This window comes from Amblyomma mixtum, chromosome 2, assembly GCF_055824585.1.
Source record: "Amblyomma mixtum isolate Tamu chromosome 2, ASM5582458v1, whole genome shotgun sequence".
Lineage (NCBI taxonomy): Eukaryota > Metazoa > Arthropoda > Arachnida > Ixodida > Ixodidae > Amblyomma > Amblyomma mixtum.
In genome coordinates this window covers 109,018,610-109,037,457 of record NC_143013.1, presented here as the reverse complement: position 1 = coordinate 109,037,457, position 18,848 = coordinate 109,018,610, and the positions used below count along the sequence as shown (strand labels likewise).

The 18,848-nt window shown below is 49.7% G+C and overlaps 1 protein-coding gene and 1 long non-coding RNA gene across 2 annotated transcripts in view; both read left to right on the top strand.

Annotated features, from left to right (window-relative positions):
* The window catches only part of LOC149360527 (uncharacterized), a 343,557-nt gene that overhangs the window by 172,715 nt on the left and 151,994 nt on the right, over window positions 1-18,848 (top strand). The window lies entirely within an intron of this gene.
* LOC149360528 (uncharacterized) lies at window positions 1,074-16,923 on the top strand. Its single transcript, XR_016288845.1, has 4 exons — window positions 1,074-6,360; window positions 7,391-7,484; window positions 11,256-11,331; window positions 16,389-16,923. It is a non-coding gene; the product is annotated as an uncharacterized LOC149360528 (long non-coding RNA).

Sequence of the window (18,848 nt, the reverse complement as noted above, 5' to 3'; positions counted from 1 at the left end):
AAGAGAAACGTGCGTGTGGTGGCGACCGTGCCACGGCTTCGGCATAAGGGGACCAGGAAACGATGTTCGTGGGGACGAGACAGCTTCGGCATAGGTGAGAGGAGCCGTGAGCGGGGCGTCGTAGGAAATTAATTGGACGGCAGGCAGGGCGAAGCGCTTCGGCAACTTGTGCGCGAATAACATGGTGAACCCAGGGCGGCAGCAGCGAGGTAGACTCCTTAGTGCTGGGCAGCAGTGATAACTGCCGAGCAACCTGTTCCCGGACGAATATGTTCAAGGAACGCAGAGTCGTCAGTAATTTCGTCGGGTTGACGGGTGACGACACGTTTTCTGCGAAGCTCGTCGTAACTCTCGCACGGGGTGATGACCTCAGCAACAGTGCGGGGCTCTTTTACCAGTAACATCTGGAAAGCGCCTTGATCGATGCCTTTCAAGATATGTCGAACCTTGTCGCTTTCGGGCATCGAGGAGTTGACGCGATGGCACAGGTCTTCCCATGACTGCTGCGCCCTGCCGCGCAAACGATGTTCGACGCGAAGCTTGCGGACTGCAGGGCGTCCAGACATCCGCAAAAAGGGCTTTGAAGGTGGCCCAAGTCGTGATGTCGGCTTTGTGATTAGTGTACCAGGTATTCGCGACTTGCCTAAGGTAAAAGATGAGGTTGTTCAGTTTTAGGACGTCATCCCACTTATTGTGCGTGCCTTACGCGTTGATAGGATGAAAGAAAGCCAGTCTTTGACGTCTTGATCGTCGGTGCCACTGAAGACTGGCGGGTCCCGGTGGCGAAGCATTCCGGAGCAAGCAACTGAAGGAGCCGAAAAAGCGGGGCCGGAGCTGTTGCTGCCGGAGGCAGTCATCGAGGTGGGGAGCCGACGGCTGCGGAGCGCCAGGGTGGACAGAGAAGATCGAAACCGGCGACCTCCACCAAGTGTACGGCGGGATTTAAAGCACTGGTAGCCGTCATAAACGCAGCACCGATGTTCTTTCTGGTTTCGAAACTCGTAGTTGTTGCCTCGCAGTCTGCCGGGCGGCTGGACTCCTCGTCTTCTTTTACGTCTACGGGTTCGGCGCAACTTCATCACTACAATCTAATGTATGAATGGATGCATATATGTATATATGTAGCAAAGTATACGCTATATCCACATCCGTGTCATCCGTGCCGCCGTGCCGCTGAAAAAGACTGCGTCACGCTGCCGCGCTATGCCGGAACAGATGACAGCCGAGGGGAGTGGTGATGCAGGTTGGATTGGATGGTGGTCTCAGGCATCGCGGAAATGGGAGGCAATGCACGGCTGCGAAGCTCCAGGATGTGGGGATCGCTGGCACCTCCACCAAGTGTAGTGCAGGACGTCTTGCAAGGCGCTGCGTCGCGATCTACTAGCGGAACAGTCCAGGTACAGACCATAGGCAGCGGTCAGTCCAGAGCACGCACGAACATCGGAACGTTTTTTCACTTTTCGTTGTCTTCTGCCTTAAGCGCCAGCCGCCGATGGTTCGGGAGCGAAGGCCTGTCTTAGAATATATATATGGTCGTTCCGAATGCACGCACATCCACGCTGGCACGTCTGTGAGGGGAAAAGGCCCCCAGTAGGTTCGAGCGTCCTCCAAGGTGGGGCCCCGGAGGATCCAGAAAATCGTCCCAGACCGAGCACGTGTGTAGATATAACAAAAATGGTTTTACTTAAAACAGGAGAGCAGTCACTGATGGATAGGGAGCTGTGCGGCCGAGGGTCGAGGAGTGGCTCCGGTGTGAGATTCCGCTGCCCATCGCCAGAAAGGCGCCGGGGCCAAGTACCTCCGCAGGGCTGTTCTCCCTGCGGCCGGAAGTCGGCTGCGGAGCACCTGCACCAGTGGCCCTGACGACGCACTAGAGAGGAGACGGCCGCCCAGGTCTGGACACCCGGGCACGGCCAGGAAGGCACCCTTTCACAGCAGGAGGTCCCAGCCACGGGACGGCAGGCACGATCCGACAGCAAGGCCGGCAGGATCTCCGACAAGGCGCCCACTTTTCGAAGCAGCAAGAGGCAGGCGGGAGACAGGAGACAGCAGGCTCCTGGTTGCCCTGAACTGGGGAGCCGCCGCGGTGGCTCAGTGGTTATGGTGCTCGGCTGCTGACCCAAAATACGCGGGTTCCATCCCGGCCGCGGCGGCTACAATTTCTTTGGAGGAGAAATTCTAGAGGCCCGTGTACTGTGCGATGTCAGTGCACGTTAAAGAACCCTAGGTGGTCGAAATTTCCGGAGCCCTCCACTACGGCGTCTCTCATAGCCCTTAGTCGCTTTGGGACCTTAAACCCCCAACCAAACAACCTGAACTGGGCGAGGACAGCTTCCCCAGGCCTGGTCACCCGGGTTCAAGAAGCCGTTCCACCGTGACCTCGCCTGCTTCGTTGCCCAAGCTCGTCTCCTCGCGCCGCTTGCGCCACGCCCCGCGTCTCTCTTCTTTTTCTTCTCCTTACTTCTCTCGCCTGAGCGAGCGTCAGGCCGCCGCTAGTGCTCAAGGGCGCTGGTGGCGCATCACAAATATGCCCCCCCCCCCCCTTTGAGAAGTTTTCTTTTTAAGGAAAAAAAAACTTTGGCCCCAAGCACTGGTCGGCAGACTGCACCACACCACACTGAACACTTTCACACGAACGCCACCGTTCACTGGCTGTCGACAGTGTTTCACACACACAAAACACACAACAAAATGTAACTGCACAGGCACCACCAAAATAAGTTCACACACAAAGATTGGTTACCCGACCAGTCAAAAGAACATCACAGCGACACAGTTCTCACAGGGTCATGTTTCTTAAATAAGACAAGCGTTAATTACAAGTGGCGCTCAATCAAATGAATACGGCCCGGTAGGTACCTCTAAAAAACATGTCGCCTAGAGCATCCAGCAATTTCTCTAGTGCGGCTAACTGCGTCTCATTCAAAGTACAAGCTCGCTTGATACCTCCAACACCAGAACCAGGATTTCTGCTGAGGGACGGCAGTGGGGTTTCTGCCTCCACTTCCTCAACGACCGCGAACGATGACGCTTGGAGGGTGGCGCTCTTCATAGCGTTTCAGCATGTTTATGTGAAACATTTTCTTCCTGGAGCCCACGTCAAGCCAGTAGTTGACTTCGTTCTTTTTGCCTGTGACCACAAAAGGTCCTTTCCAATGCATGGTGAGCTTGTTATGGGAAGCGGATAGAAGGATCAGCGCTCGATCACCAACCTTCAGTTTCCTATTAGAGGCGCACCTATCGTAGTACATCTTCTGCGACCTCTGCGCCCTCATTAAATTTTGATGTGCAAGCTGCAGCGTGCCTTCTAGACGCTCCCTCAAATCAAGCACATAACCATACGTTCTTCTGACTGTGTCAGACAGTTTTTCGGCCGTCCAGAGCTCTTTTAGAATGGTGACTGTACCTCGGACTTGGCGACCGTAGATGAGCTCAAATGGGGAAACCCCCAGGCTAGCTTGTGGTGCCTCTCTGTAGGCGAAGAGCAGTGGAGCAAGATAACCATGCCTTGGGGTGTGTTCTTGGCACAACTTCTGTAGCATGCTCTTCAAGGTCCTATTAAACCGCTCCACAAGACCGTTGCACATAGGATGGTATGGTGTCGAACTTAAATATTTTATAGCTAGCAAATCGTTCACTTCTCGCATAAATAAGTGCAGATGTGAAGCACGAAGCCCGATCACAAAGAACCTCCAGTGGGAACCCAATACGGGAGAACATTATTTCAAGAAGGCCTTCGCCACAGTGGCTGAATCGATGGCAGGAAGGGCTACTGCATCGGGAAACCTGGTGGCAAAATCCACCAACGTGAGGATGTATCGGTTCCCCCTAGATGAGGTGTGAGTTAAAGGTCCAATGATGTCTACCGCAACCCGCTCAAAAGGTGTGGAAATAATTGGCATACGTCCTAATGGAGCGTTGCCCAGCATTCCTTTCGGCGCAGTCCGCTGACTGCCGTCGCATGACTTCACAAATCTATTGATGTCGGCTTGTACCTCTAAAAGTCACCTAGTACTCTCGCCGTAGTCTTCTTTACACCCTGATGACCGGCAAGAGCACTCTCATGCGCTTGCACAAGGACCTGATGGCGCAAGCTCTCCGGAACCACCGCTTCTTCAATTGTTTTGCCAGGGCACACTTGATACGTCCGGAACAATACACTCTAAGAACTGCTACTCCTGCATTAAGAGTAAAAGAGCCTCGCTACTCCTGCAGGTCTCAATCTACTCTCTCTACAAACGAGAAAGAGTGAAAGGTCCTGTTCACTCCTCTTGACAAAAGAGTAAAATGGCATTTCCACTCCTGCATACCCCAAGGGAGTTCAGTGCTTGTTTTACTCCTCCGCCCTTACGGCCATACAATCGTAAGGGCGCGCTAGCTTCTCGGGGCCGGCCTGCCAGCCTGGATGCCGGCGTTAGAAAAATGCACTGGTATTGTTTGTTCACGACCAAAGCTCTGGGATAGAGTATCATTAGCCAATGTCGAGTTGTTGGTAGAAGCGATAACAGCCATACAAATTTCCTCCCATAGCCGCTTTGCTGCTGCTCTGGAGTTCGCCTGGCCTCTGCTATAGCTCCGCTCCTGAAGGGGTCGCAGAAACCGAGCATATATTTATTTCCCTATGACGCGGGGTTCAGAGTAAAACGGTTCCGAGGGTAGCACCTAAGTGCTGGCCAGTTTCGAAGCGCATTCAGCTACAGCATCTATGTGAAATCGGCTAGGTTTAGCGACGACAAGGGCAGCCAGCGAGCAGCGCACAGTTCGTCGCCCGGCGCGATCGCGGGCGCCGTCGTTGCCGAAAGCTCGGCTCGCTCAATGATTCGCTCCGTAGCTTGCGAATCGCGCACGCAAGGCTGGAAAATCGAGCAGCGACTGGCCTGCGATTGAGCGAGCCTTTATGCCCACGTTTGCAACACAGGTGAACAAATTTAGCACACATGTATGCATGGAATATCGGCGGCGTTGCGGCGATTCTTAAGCTCGTCCTCGACGCCATCATCACCGTTTGGGTGGACCCGAACATATCTTTATTTCACTACGAGACATAGTTCACAATAAAACGCACTTACAATGCAAAGAGTAGCACCTCAGCGCTAGCCAGTTTCAAAGCGCTCTCAGCTCTGGCATCGAAGTGAAACCTCCTAGGCTTAGCTACGAATACGGCAGCCAGGGAGCAGGCCGAAGCTCGTCGCGCGGCGCGCTCGCGAGCAGCGTCATAGCTGAAAGCTCGGCTCGCTCAAAGATTGGCTCAGAAACTTGCGAATTATACTCGCAAGGCTGGCAAATCGAGCAGCTAGCGGCTGGCCTGCGACTGAGCGCACGTTCGCAGTACAGGCGAACAACAATTAGCGCATGAAGGCTTGGGATACCGGCTGCGTTGCGGCCACGTTAAGGCGATTCTTAAGCTCGTCCTCGACGCCATCGTCACCGTACGTGACACACAGGCTGAGAACTTGAATTCGAGTACGTGCTAAAGTAAGCTGCTCGTATTTCTCGGAACAATCTGAACTCGAAAAGACAGTTGCTTCTGTCGGCTTCCATGCATGTGGGCTCTTGCTAGTGAAAGTACACTCGAACAGGATGCGGCGAGTGCGGGCCGCTGTTGCATATAAGCTAAAGTGTGAAGCAAGTATCGTCGTAGTTCCGTAACGCAGTTGATATCACAGTAATCCGCTTGTACGGGTCACATTTAAGCTCTGTTTCATGTAGATCTCCGTCGACCATGCCAGTGTCGCGTAGAGTAATGTATCGCAGCTGCTCTTTGTCCTACCGCTCGCGTCGAACATATCCTTGATATGGACCAGTTTGCGATACGGTGCGTTTTTTTTGCCTTTTTTGTCGCATTTAAGGGATTTTCGCTGCCGTCAATCGAAATTGCATTCCGTCAACAGCGTCGTCTGCGCCGTCGTCTGCTAGGACACCCGGGGATGGGATCACAGGATCGCAGCTTCTACAAACGACATGTCAGCAAAAGTATCTAAAAGCGCTTTGGTATTCGCATTTAATAAAGAAATAAAATGAAAAAATATAATTTGTTTTTGTTGCGAACACAATTCAAATATTAGTAATAAAAAAAGCGCATTTGTAGGTTTTTTTCAACGAAGCAAAACTGCAGCCGTCGTCACGTTTTGATTTATTTGGGTGTTCGTAGCATTGTTTGAGTGCTCGTGCGGTGGACGTGTATGAAGAACACAAGTGTGTTTTGGAAACCAACGACGAGAATTACGCCCTGTCAACACTGGTGATTTTGAACGGGTAAAGCCCTGAAGAAAGGTAGCGCTACGACTTCTTGTCATCTGCATGGAGAGGCAACGAAGAAGAATGTGCGGTTTTGCTAAGCCTTGATGAGCCGTCTGAACGGTGAGTCCCGTGTACGTTTCTTTACTTCTGATCTCTATTCGCACGCGTTATTAGTGTGCGCCTATATAGGGATGGCAGTGCAGGCAGTCTGCGTGCGGTTGCCTCAGCTATAATGCGTTAACGCCGATTCACACGACGGTCCGTTCGCCCGCGGCCCGCGCACTACGTATTCATGCGTCACCACATTGAGAGGCGCGCTGTCGGCCGCGGCAGCGGGCGAACGGAAAATCGTGTGAATCGGCCTTTACCAGAAAAGAACGGGCGTATAGGCCGCATGGCAACTGTTGCTCCATAGTCTCTATCTGCGTTTAGTACTCGGGTGCCGCGGTAAATAAAAATGCCAGCAGTTATCACAACAGAGTTATGCGGTCGCTTGCTAGCGCTGCGAAAAACGACAATGTTTACTACATTCCAATAGCATAGATTTGTGCTACATATGAGAGGATGATGAGCGTGCAGTGCCACGTTAGAGAGCGCTCTTGCTAGACCAGCTGCGGACAGACAAGGGAACTGACAACGGTCGAGTTGCCTCGCGGGTGGTGCCCGTCGAATTGATTTGTGCTACTTAGAAGATGACGATGAGCGGCAGTGCCGCGCGACAGAGCACTCGCGCTAGGCCAGCTGCCAACAGACAGTGCTCAGTGTGTGTACTCGTGGGATTAGTGCTTACGCCTTAATATTTGTCATACAATTTTTTCGGGCACAATGATCGCGTGTAAAAGGCTGGGGCATATCCCTTGCCTAATCATTTGTAAATTTTTATCTGTGCTTCCCCATGGAACAGAATTTGACACAGTATTATGTCAAAGTTAGATCGTTCTTGCGTCTGCCCTGAGGTGTAGGTGTCGATGCTTCCTCGCCTTCAGATTTTGAGAACTGTTTGGGATGCAACTGCGCACTTATTTAGGATTTCAAGCTTTTTGCTATATCCCTCGTTTGTGCGGCCCGCTTTCAAGTCATTCGCTATATCGGTGATGGTTTGTTATTGATTTTCACTTTCTCTTATTTATTCTTGGTTGACTGCCACCAGCTGTGCTGCCGGCGATTCTCCGCGCTCGGAACTATTCCCAGGCACGAGACCCTACCCACAGACCTCCCTGCACCACACTCACCAGTTTTCTTCGGTATTTTTTTCCCTTGCTCTTACTTGCATTGCCACTAGGCAGTTTTTATTTCTGTGCAGATTTGTTAAATGCAATACCAATTTTCGTTTCATGCTGTGATGTGAGATATCGTGCTTCTTGCTAATGAATGCATGCCTTTTCCATCCTCTCATCATTTGTGCAAAGCAGACGGGTCTACTGGTCGCTACGTTCAATTTAAAAATACCTTCGGTGCTGCTGCAAAGCACCCTAGTAGTAATAAAATCCTGTGCATGCTATATTCGAATAGTTACGCTCTTTTCATCATGCATAAAAATAGTGGTATTCCAGCCTGCTCATCTTTCTATGCGGGTGTGACAGTCATGTAAATCTACTGAAAAAATGTATATCGGTGCATCACATACAATCTGTTCATTTCTTTTGTCATGGGCCCTCTCATTGCTTTTTGTGTTGCTATGTTATTACCTTATTCTAATTTATGAAGCAGTAGACAATTTCTTCTCTTGTCATTCATGACATTGTTACGGCCGATTTCAACGCTCCCGCTCGGATGTGGGGTTACTGCCGTGAAGAGAAGCGGGGACGCAAGTTGGCGGAGCTTGCGTCAACGCTGGGCCTCACTCTTCACACTGACCCAGTCCACCCAACTCGTATAGGCAACTCCGTGACTAGGGATACATGTCCGGACTTGACCTTCACCCGCAACATTCAATATGCAGACTGGGTCAACACCGAGGAAACCCTCGGCAGCGACCACTGCCTCCTGAATACTACGATTAGGACCCTTCCTTTCGCGCGACCAACAACACAAGCCCGACTCCCAGATTGGACCAAGTTCAGGCAGAATTATAACAATGTCACACCCATACATGAGCAGGGCTACCAGTCTTGGTCACAACAATTGGTCTCTGGCCTTCGCTCCTCCGAAACTCAAATTCAGCTCTCAGAGGCGGTCTCGGATGTGGACAACCACCTGCTTCATCTCTGGGAGGCCCGGCATTGCCTCGTCCGTCGGTGGCGCCGGCAAAAGCACAACCGGAAACTTAAAGCTCGCATCGCCGAGCTCACTCAACGAGCGGCTGAGTATGCGGCCCAACTCGCCGACTCCAACTGGGTGGCGCGATGCAATACGGCCGCGCGGCAAATGTCCAGCCGGAACACGTGGCGACTCTTTCGCGCCCTAATTGACCCAACGCAAACACGCACGGAAACTCAAAAACACCTCCAAAGAGCAATACACAGCTTTCAGGGCAACACAAATCAATTGGCGCACAAGCTCCGGGACCAGTACTTGTGCACCACCCAGGACTCCCGCGGGCCGGCGTACTCTTATGCAGGTTCTGAGAACGTTGAGCTGGATCAACCGTTCCAGCTCCACGACCTGAAGGCGGCCCTGGCAAAAATGAAACGCGGCACCGCTCCGGGTCGGGACAAAATTACAGTCAAATTGTTAGCCAACCTCCCCGACCCAGCATACATGTCTTTATTGAATTACATTAACTCAATCTGGCTTGGGGAAGTGCCACTACCCATCGAGTGGAAGACCGCCCTGGTCACCTTCATTCCTAAAGCTGGCAAGGCCATCAACACGGACAACCTCCGCCCCATCTCTCTGACTTCCTGTGTGGGCAAACTCATGGAGACGATGGTACGTGACAGGTTGTCCGAGTTCATGGAATCCAAACACCTTTTCGCAGACACCATGTTCGGATTTCGCCCACACAGATCTGCACAAGATGTCCTGCTACAACTCAATCGGGCTGTCCTCGACCCCGTGGAATGCCCTCACAATGACAAGGTCGTACTCGCCTTGGATTTGAAGGGTGCATTCGACAACGTTACCCACGAGATCATTCTCACCCACCTCTCTCAAACTAACTGCGGCAGAAATGCCTTTCAATACATTCGGCAATTTTTAACCGACAGACAATCTTACATTCGGATCCAGGATAAAGAACATGGCCCTTTTCATTTAGGAACCAGGGGTACACCCCAGGGCGCGGTGCTCTCTCCTCTCTTATTCAATTTGGCTATGATGCGCCTACCGGCCCAGCTGGATGCTGTTGCCGGTGTGCAGCATGCGCTGTATGTTGATGACATCACCCTGTGGGCCACGCACGGTTCCCTTGCAGACATTGAGGCTAACCTGCAGGAGGCGGCGACCATAGTGGACCGTTATGCTCGCCGCTGCGGCCTCCAATGCTCCACCCAAAAGTCTGAATTTGTGCACATACGCCCCTCACCAAAGTGCACAGCCAAAATTTCATTGTCTCTTGAGACAGGTCCAATCCCTGAAAATATCGAAGTCCGGGTACTGGGGCTCTTTATACATCAAGACAGACGGTCAGAAACAACATTGGCCAAACTCCGTCAGGTGGGGGACCAGGTGGGCCGCTTGGTCCGCCGGGTTTCTAACAAGCGCGGGGGGTTACGATGTAAGGATGCCTTGCGGCTGGCGCATGCATTTGTAACCAGTCGAATTCTATATTCGACTCCATACCTCCACCTGCGGAAGCAAGACGAGGATTCACTCGAAGTCATCCTCCGCAAAATTATTAAGCGGGCTCTAGGCCTCCCCGTGACCACCTCCAACAAGCGCCTCCTGGGCCTAGGCATGGTGAACACATTTCGGGAGCTCCGGGAAGCCCACTTGACTAACCAATACACACGTCTCTCGAAGACATCGTCGGGTCGCCGCCTCCTTGCCCGGCTACACATCCAACATACCACTCTCATGGAAGAGCTCGTACGTATTCCATCCCAGTGGAGATGCGCCCTCCACGTGCGCCCTCTTCCCGCGAACATGAACCGTGAGGACCATAATGGCCGGCGCCTGGCGCGGGCGGAAGCCCTGGCCCGCCACTGTGGATCGAAACCCGGCGTATTCTACGTGGATGCCTCAGGCCCCCACCATGGGGGATGGTACACAGCCGCAGTCGTCCACCAATCCAAAACAGTGAACGGCCTTACTTTCCGAGCCCGTGACATAACACACGCGGAGGAGGTCGCCATTGCGTTGGCTGCATCTGATTCCAATTCAAAAACAATTATTTCCGACTCGCGAGGGGCATGTCGGAACGTCGAGCAGGGCTGGGTACCGTATCTAGCCTACCGCATTCTTCAAAACAGCGTCTACACCGGTGACCCCGCGCACCGGCGTATCGTTTGGGCTCCCGCTCACATGGGCCTTGAGGGAAATGAGGCAGCTGACGCCGCCGCCCGCGCGCTCTCTCACCGGACATTCCCCTCCGACCCTGACGATCAGGAACTCGAATTTATTCCAGCTTACACCTTCAAAGACATCGTTTTACTCTATCAATCTGGCCATGGTCTTGATCCCCGCCCATGTAAAGGTCTGTCAAAGGCGGAGGAGCGGCTTCTGCTCCGCCTGTATACTAATACTTTGCTGTGCCCGGCAGCTCTGAAACACTTCGACCCTTCTTTCTTGGGCAGCTGTCCGCACTGTGCGGAGAAGTCTTCGGACATCTACCACATGGTATGGGCCTGCCCCTCCAACCCTGCTATCCCCCCTCACCCCAACCCAACCCGGGAGGACTGGGAGGCGACCCTGCTCGGCTGCTCTGACCTGCAGGCCCAACGGGCCTTGGTCGCGCGAGCCTGGGCGGCGGCCGATGCCACTGGGGTCCCGAACTAGGGACCTCCACCTAGTATTTGTAAGGGCTGGCCCCCTCTGGGTCAGCTCATGCATAACCTCCTGTATTATACCTGTACATAAATGTTTTCCACCACCACCACCACTGACAACAGTTGCTCTGACATATTTATTTGCAGTTGCCAGCTGCCAGTATCTACTAGGCCATTCGTGCTTCCAGCTTTTGGCTGTGCTATCTCTCCTCAGCTGTTTGTGGTAGGTATTGTTTTCCAGTGATGCATACTTTACCTGCCTATTTAGAAAAATTTCGTAGACATAGGCTCACAGCCGGGTTTAGAAATGCATGCAGAGCTCTACGTGCACTTAGCAGCAGTACCTCCCTGTATAATCACATGAATCTGATCCTGAATTACATGAATGTAATTACATGATCTGTATGAAATAGTCGCTCATGAAGCTTTTGACTGGTGCTGTTAACATAATGGAATTTACACTGCTTCAGGTGCAGAGACTATTTCACACATGTTGCCTCTTATGCATATGTGCCCTCTGAAAGGGCGAACATATTCCTTTATCCCTTTAAAAAACATTGTGTTCTATCATGATGCTTTACCGGTATTTCTGGTGTATAGACCAAAATGTCACTCAGTATTGTAACATGAAGCGGGAACTCAGTTTGTCCAATGTTTTAGAGGTAACATGAAGCGGGAACTGAGTTTGTCCAATGTTTTAGGGGTCCTAAAACATTGGACCAACACAGTTCCCACTCGAGTTATTGATCACTTCGCTCTCGCCCTACCATAAGCTTGCCGTCCAGGTTGGACAAATTGATAGAGCGACTGCTCCAGTGAAGTGGTGGTTCTGAGTTCGAACACCGGACCAGGACGAATCTTTCTTTAACTACGAAGTTTCTGTGAAAGCTGTATAGCTTTCCTTTGTAGCCATTTGGCTGTGCTCGAGTCGATGTCAATGAGTAATTACTCCTTATTACAGATCTTTTGTCAACGCCAAACTGATTCAGTAGCAACAAATAGTAGAAGGGTAAAAGCATGCTGCTCCCAAAAATTCGTTAAGCATGTTATAAAATGTATGCTGTATTGTTTTAACTGCTGCAAAGAAATAACGGTGATGTTAGATGCCCAGCCCCTATTAGGTAAACATAGCTCGCAATTAACACAGTGGATGGAAAAGAAATATGGACTTCAACCCTCACGACGACCCTCACCCCAGTAAAACAAAAAGTGCCAGTGTTGCCATACTTGAGAGCTTTGCTCTTTAAAATTGCAGTAGACTGCTACTCAAAGTTGACAAAAAAAATGCGTCTCGTTTTCTGCATGTGCATTCCACAGTGCTGGTGCCATTTTCACTGGCCATTGACATTCAGTAGCATGATGTGCACCCCGCTCCTCGAGCCGCCGCGGTGGCTCAGTGGCTATGGTGCTCGGCTGCTGACCCAAAAGACGCGGGTTCGATCCCGGCCGCGGCGGCTGGAATTTCTTTGGAGGAGAAATTCTAGAGGCCCGTGTACTGTGCGATGTCAGTGCACGTTAAAGAACCCCAGGTGGTCGAAATTTCCGGAGCCCTTCACTACGGCGTCTCTCATAGCCTTAGTCGCTTTGGGACGTTAAACCCCAATAGACCAATAGACCAGATCGAGTTGATTTTGTTTGTCTTGTGAACCTGCCGTCAAAATTAGCGCAGGATAATGCTTCCCCAGTTGATCTGCAGTTAACCTTGTCCTTTGCCAGCTGCAGTCACCCTTTCTCCACAGAGAAGGGCGGTGGGAGTCCAAGCCAGGTGGAGTTGAAATATTTGACTAGTAGTGGACAGGGATCCTGCGGTTTGTTGAGTACACAGGCAAATTGGAGACTTATGGAAGAATTTTTTTACCAGCCAAAAAAGACGCATACACAAGAGAGAACCGCACAGGACAAGGGCTGGTAAAAGCCGTAGTCCTCTGTGGTTCTCTTGTGTATGCGTGTTCCTTGGCGGGTAAAAAAATTCCTCCGTAAGTCTCCAATTTGCCGGTGTCCTCCACAGATTGGAGGATCCCTGTCTGTTACTAGTCAAATTTCACTACTCCACCTGGATTGGACTCCCACTGCCCTTCTCAAACTTTTGAAATCCTGTTGCCCTAGCAGATCATCAGCTGTCGGTTGTATTACTTTCGCTTCAGTGAAATTTGACATGTAGCGGACAGGGATCCTAGAATTTGTGGAGTACACAGGCAAACTGGAGACTTATAGAATTTTTTTACCAGCCAAGGAAGACGCATACACAAGTTCTAAATGCGTGCAAAAGTGTATCGTGCATTCGCACGTATTTTGAAAACTCACTTTTTGCAGCATTAGGTTTTCGGAATTGGAGCTGTAGCATTGCCGCCACAGAATCCCGCTCGTTAACAAAGCGCAACTTATTTGCTAGGTATATATTCGGTATACCGCAACCAGTACACGTCACTGTTTGGAAGGTTCTGTCGTGAAATTTCTGATTGTGCAAGGTAGCTTTTCTTCTAAATTCAAGCGCTCTCTATTTGCTTTTTCCTGTGCATATTCATCGGTCGTTTCAATTCGGAAGCGTTGGTGCTGCAAGACGTGCATACGGAAGCTACGTTTGTGCACAAAGCTCCTGAATTTTTGAAAGCGCAGCTCTGACAGTTCTCGTTGTCATAAATAAGTACAAAGCAGCCTAATCTTTTTGGACACACCATTTCATGCTCTTAGCTGTTTCTGAGAAACAGGCTGCCTTTTTTTCTGTTTTTAGTGTGAAACATTCCTAACAACTTCTTTCTTTCTCGATGCACAGATAGCCTATGCATACACGGGCAGCTTGATTGCAATATTTAGGGCAATATTTATAACAGGTGCAGTGAGCCTTGGTGCATGTGGACAGAAATTAAGCTAGGGTGGGGTGGGGTATTTTCGCACAGGGTAATGTTATGCGGAGGGTTTGGCGTATTGAAACCGAGTCTTTCTGAGCTCTTATTAGACGTCCCAGCACCAGGACAGTAGTTGAGACTTTTCTTCTTTGTTGTCTAGTCAATGGTTTCCATCACATAAAATAGCCTTAATTCTAGCTATCCCGTGGCCGTCTAACAGAACGATGCAGATATACTGAAGTGATCAGTGTTGCATAAAAGTAGTGAGAACATTGCAAATGCAAGACAACTTCATTGGTTTGCAGTGCACTAACGTGGCGGTCATAGAGAATTACACATTACATTTGCAAATCTAAATTGTGCATAATAGTATGGACTGGCACGTAATGTGCGAAGTAATCACAGTTATCTCGTTCATGCCAAATGCTAGTGTCAAACATTGTCAGTATTGCATATTTATAAAGAGCAGGCATGCTGCGCCTAACTTGTCGTTGGATAGATTTTATTACTATGAAAGCAAAAAGTTTACACATGGCTGTCGTGTTCTTGCGTGGGAAGTAGTATTACCTTAAATGAGTATAAACACCAAATTTTTGGTTATGTGTGTTCTTTGTAGTGACGTGCTGGGCATTCGTATACATAGAATTGTTGCATAGTATTCGTCTCCAATCGCTAAATAATTACAACCAGATTTCTTTTCTTCCCTGTTTCAATAGCATAGCAATTGCTATGACATCAATGTTCAGTATAGGTTATGGAAGGCACAAAAAAGCTACGATATCGCTACTTCATCGTTTTAATTAGTTACAATGCTAAAGCCAGCCTGCCTTAAGAGTCGGAATCACAATGAATGACGAAGCCGCAATTATATTGCAGTTTTCCTCATGCCTCCCCTGGCTTATACTGACCTTTGATGCCATTGCCATTGCTCAGTTTTTAAAAGTGAAGCAGGAGAGAGAAGATATTTAATTACAAATTATTTAGCAGTCATAGGCGAATACTGTGTGGTTATCCGTGCATAGTAATGCCTTATGCATCATTAAAAACAAAAAAAAATGTGCAACTGAAATTTGCTCGGCTGCTGACCCAAAAGACGCGGGTTCGATCCCGGCCGCGGCGGCTGGAATTTCTTTGGAGGAGAAGTTCTAGAGGCCCGTGTACTGTGCGATGTCAGTGCACGTTAAAGAACCCCAGGGGGTCGAAATTTCCGGAGCCCTTCACTACGGCGTCTCTCATAGCCTGGGTCGCTTTGGGACGTTAAACCCCATAAACCAACCCAAACCAAACTGAAATTTGTTGTCTGCCTCTTTGAGATGAAAAATTTTGAATTTTTCCTTCACTATTTTAGAGCATGCAATTCAGTTAATGGTATCTGAGAAACAGGAATTGCAACAGCCATTTCTCTTCAGCAAGAAAACTGTCATTGGTTTAAGTGTTTTCCCGATTCAAGGTTACCCTATATTTTAAACTGCACAATGTATTATGTGACAAGAACCGTCAAGCACAATAGGTGTGGTTTTAGAAATGACTGGAAGTGATAAGGGAATACATTTACTTAGAGCAGGTAGTGACCGCTGATCCGGATCATGAAGAGTAATAACTAGAGGAATATGAATGGGGTGGAGTGCATATGGCAGGTTCTCTCAGATCATGAATGGCAGTTTTTCAATACCCCTCAAGAGAAAAGTATACAACAGCTGTATCCTACCGGTATTCACCTATGGGGCAGAAACGTGGAGGCTAACGAAGAGGGTTCAGCTTAAGTTAAGGACAACGCAACGAGCTATGGAAATAGAAATGATAGGCGTAACGTTAAGAGATCGGAAGCGGGTGGAGTGGGTGAGGGAACAAACGCGGGTTGAAAACATCCTAGTCGAAATCAGGAGAAAGAAGGGTGCTTGGGCAGGGCATGTAAGACGAAGGCAAGATAATCGCTGGTCCTTAAGGGTAACGGAGTGGATTCCAAGAGAAGGCAGGCGCAGCAGGAAGCAGCAAAATGTTCCATGGGCGAAGGTTTGCAGGAACACGGTGGACATAGCTGGCGAAGGACAGGGTTAATTGGAGAACATGGGAGAGGCCTTTGCCTTGCAGTGGGCGTAGTCAGGCTGATCATGATACTTGCAGAAGAGCTTGCTCATGTTAAAATTTTCATTTGGTAAATATGTGCTTGTTTTACATGCACACAGCTTTTGAAAGGACTAGCATAGTGATAATTGTATTGGGCTTCATAAAATTGTAGCTCTGAATGAAGGTTTGCAATGAAAGGTGTCCGCACTTCGTCACAATATAGGTACACACTAGTGGCGACATGACACACACGATCAGTACATTCTAGTTGTATTCTTTCTTTTTTTTCATGGGGTTATGTGCAGGATAGTATGAAAAGGGCATTGGAATTGACTCTTACTTGCATTATTTTCATTCATGTTTGCAGGCACCCGGTGAAATGCACTCATAGCCAAAGCTCCTTCACTCAGCCGAGCAAGCTACGGCATCATCCAGCATCTTAGTTTCTTTTGAGCGCTTACAGCTCACTGCGGTGGATTTGGTAGATGGGTTTACTTTGCTTTTGGCAGTGTTCTTGGCATTTAATGTCAAGTACACCCCAAAAACAAAGCGGGCTTGTCTGCTGCTTGAGACACTAATGGGGCTTGATCCTAGCGAGCGCCTCCCGAGTGTGTTTTGGGCAGCCACAGCAATCACAGCAATGACTTGAGAAATAAAAGTTATCAGTGTTGTACATTTGTGTCATTATTTCTTGAACCATTGTTATTCCCAACGCACACAGAGCACCATACTAATGTGCAAACTGTAGTGTAGCCATAAAGTAGTTGTATGAGCAAAAATTATTCTACTCAAAGATTATAATCCCTTTTGCTCATTACTCTTTTGTAGATGTAGCGCAGGTGGATCCTGCCAAACATATGACCAACTTGCTCTGAAGAATATGTGAAATAAGAAAATTAGTACGATACATTGAAAACACGTGAAACTCCTTTTGAAGGAGTAAAATAAGATCTGGGCTGATATTCCTTGAAGGAGTATAGTCACTCTAACAAACGGAGTCCTGGAACTCTACCTGAAAGAGTAGTAGGATGCTGTTTCAATGTGGTAGCTTTACTCCCTCGGAGGAGTGCCTGTACTCTATTGCAGGAGTAGTACAGTACTCCTTGAGTAGGTGTTGGATCACTCTTTGTCCAGAGGGAGTAATTTTATTCTGGAAAAAGGAGTGGAATATGGGACAAGCGAATACTCCTTCAAAGTGTGTTCTGGGCACTCCTCTGCACTCCTTTAGTTCTAAGAGTGTACGCCGTCAACCAAATAGAAGGTGTGGGTGGTCTCAGCTTTCCCGGAAAAGGTTGTCCCCAATTTCTTCCGACACGTCTAAGCTAGTGTCCTCTTCTTGTTGCGAAACGCCGGTCGAGACACGTGGATCGTGCTCTGAGAGGGATCCAAGATAGGCTCCGAAGCTTTCGCCGCCACAGCTGTGCAAGGAGCGTTGGCCTGCGTAGCCGGTGCAGAAGTGGTCCCCTAGTCCGCCGAGGTTCTTGACCAACCAGCTGAATCCTCCAAGAAAGAAACACGTGCACCCGGGACATTGCCAATTAACACGTCATATAAAGGCGTCGGCAGGCACCTTGCAAATGGCCATGCCTGTAAAGTACGGTGATGTGACTATCACCTCCGCCTCAGGAGCTTGTATGGTGAAACCATCCGCCAAAAAGCAATGTCGCTCTTTTCCCAGTATAGGCTGCCTCGGGCACGAGGGCCTGGCGCACCACGATGCTGTTACTTCCAGTGTCCCGCAGCACTGACACTCTTTGTGCAAACACTTCCCCTTGCACCACCGGCACACTGGTAATCGGCGGAGTGGGTCTGTGAACAGAATCTGCCGCTTGGACACCAAGCGTTCTCTTTCCGCCTGTGGATCAGGGCAAGAACCTTGGGGTGACATAAAACATGCGGATGTCTCCCGGTCACTTGAACTGCTGCGCCGGCATGATTGTAAGTCGTGTAAGAATGTGCAATATGGGGCCTTCGGCTTCGAACGGCAATCATCGGAAGACCTGTGTCCGACTTTCTCGCAGATGAAACATCGAATTTGAGACTTGGGATTAGGAACCGTGTTCGTAAGTTTCACTGAACCCTGCTCACTCCGGTCTTTGAAAGTTGCAAGGTTATTCTGTCTTTGAGCCTCCAGGAAATGGTCGGCGGCCTCAACAATCTTTTCAAAACCTTGTTACAATCCCTTTCTCGTAGAAACAATACTAAACGATTGTGGCAGTTGTTCATAAACTGCTCAGCAACAATCATACCGCGCACCACCTCAAAGGTGCGGCCTTCTCCCCGAATTTCTACCCAACGGTCAAAGAAACTGAAAAGCCTCGTGGCGTACTGGGACTGGGAGGCTGTCTCGTCATCGTGAGGCTTGCTTTGCCGAAATCTCTCTCCCTATATATAACCTTCAGCGGTAAAACGAAATCTTCGTAGCAGTGCAAGTTTCGCTTTCTCATAATCCATATAGTCCTCTGGAAATAGCCGACCAAAGACTAAGAGCTTCCCCGCCGAGACAGAGGCTCAAGGCCGTGGCCCACTTCTCTTTCGGCCAACCTTGCCCGTTGGCGACGTGTTCAAAACGCTTCAAATACGTGTACAAATCATCTCGTCCCTCATTAAACGTTGGTATCAGGCCATGTGGGCTAATGGGAAAAACGGTTGAAGCACTGCGCTCCGCACTTTCAGCGTTAGGATTCGGAGGCAGATTTTGTCTGATAGTCTAACTCGTAGCTGCAAATTATGTGTCTCTCGCTCTAAGTTCTGTGTCATAAATTCTGTCTCATAAACTCCGTTAACTGGTAAACGCTGCTCGGCCTGGTCCTGTCGTAGCGGACGC